The 1892-nt window shown below is 43.9% G+C and overlaps 1 pseudogene; it reads left to right on the top strand.

The window, feature by feature from the left end:
• The first annotated feature begins 264 nt into the window (after positions 1-264).
• Positions 265-1423, top strand: LOC116534982 (annotated as a pseudogene).
• Positions 1424-1892: the final 469 nt, after the last annotated feature.

Genomic DNA, 1892 nt, shown 5'->3' on the forward strand with positions numbered 1-1892 from the left:
GAAATACACATTAAAAAAAAAAAAAAAAAAAAAAAAAGACCAGTCACTTTTTTTTTTTTGCAGAAATTTATTTTCTGATTCTAAAATTCCTTTGAAAATTCAAGGGACCCAGAGTAGCTAGACGACCTCAAGGAAGAGGAACAGAATGGAGTGGAGCTCAGTGCTGTGGTAGGGAGCAAAGCTGAGCAACTGGGTCAGCCTGGCCAAGCCAGCGAAGCAGAGACATGGGTCAAGCAATCATGAACATGTGCTGTTGACACATTAGAGACTTTTTTCATCATGGATGATGAACATATACCAGATTTTTCAAGTGTAAAGGATGAAACTACTTATTGGAAGGAAATGTCCAATGTCCATATGTTTATATGAAGTATAAACATATCTTCCAGGAAGCTTGACATGAGCTAGTTGAATTTCAGGAGGGAAGCAGAGAATTAGAAGCAGACTTGGCAGCACAATTAGTACAGACTGAACAAAGAAATAGAAACTTGCAACTTGATAGCCAAAGACTGAAATATGAAGTGGAGGCATTAACAGAGAAACCAGAACATCAATATGCACAGAGCTACAAGCAGGTCTCAATATTAGATGATTTAAGTCAGATGTAGGCCATTAAGGTGTGGTTGCTTAAGTATGTGAGGGAGCCAGAACAGGCAAGGGATGACCTGGAGCAAGCAAAAAGGGCAACAATAGTTTTACTAAAAGACTTTGGTTTTCTTTTCTTATTCTTTTTATTTTATTTTTTTCAGACGGAGTCACTCTGTCACGCAGACTGGAGTGCAGTGGTGCGATCTTGGCTCACTGCAACCTCTGCCTTCTGGGTTCTCCATGTTGACCAGGCTGGTCTCGAACTCCTCCTCAAGTGATCCACCCGCCTCAGCCTCCCGGGATTACAGGCGTGAGCCACTGCACCCGCACTTCACTGGAAGACTTTGAACAAAGGCTAAATCAGGCCATTGAACGAAATACATTTTTAGAAAGTGAGCTTCATGAAAAGGAATGTTGTCAGTCTCTGTACAGAGGTTAAAAGATGGAGCAAGAGATTTAATGGCAAGAACCAGCAGTTCAGGAAAGGAAGTAACCACAAAGTTGGCTCCTACTTCTCCAACTCTAGGCAGTGAAAAGACAATCTCCATTGTCCAAGGATCACTCTTCTTGCCAGCCACTCCTGTTGGCAAAGGAAAGGAAAACAGTTTTCCTTCCTGAAAGCTATACCAAATGGTTTTGGTAGCAGTCCACTAACTTTTTCTGCTGGGCTATCAGCATTAACCACCATGGGGGATCTCCTAGGAAAATTAGGGACTTTGCCATCCTACTTAGCAGTTTGCAGGAATTTTCAAAGGACCAAACGTGAAAATCCTATATTTCAGGAAATGTTAATAGTGGGGGGCTGAATGCCAATGGCACAACATTCTCCCAATAGGATGAAGGGCAAGAAAAACTCATATTTCCAGCCGGGCGTGGTGGCTCACACTTGTAAACCCAGCATTTTGGGAGGCCAAAGCTGGCAGATCACTTGAGGTCAGGAGTTCAAGACCAGCCTGGCCAACACAGTGAAATCCCGTCTCTACTAAAAATACAAAATTAGCTGGGCATGGTGGTGGGCACTTGTAATGTCGGTTACTCAAGAGGCTGAGGCATGAGAATCGCTTGAACCCAGGAGGTGGAGGTAGCAGTGAGCCCAGATCGCATACTCCAGCCTGGGTGACAGAGCTGTCTCAAATAATAATAATAAAAAAAACCCTGCTGAGGCAGGCAGATCACTTGAGGCCAGGAGTTCAAGACCAGCCTGGGCAACATGGTGAAACCCGGTCTCTACTAAAATTATAAAAATGAGCCAGGTGTGGCACATGCCTGTAGTCCCAGCTCCTGGGGAGGCTGAGGTAGGAGAA

This window comes from Sapajus apella, unplaced genomic scaffold (assembly GCF_009761245.1).
Source record: "Sapajus apella isolate SASKATOON/1434 unplaced genomic scaffold, GSC_monkey_1.0 scaffold91, whole genome shotgun sequence".
Classification (NCBI taxonomy): Eukaryota; Metazoa; Chordata; class Mammalia; order Primates; family Cebidae; genus Sapajus; species Sapajus apella.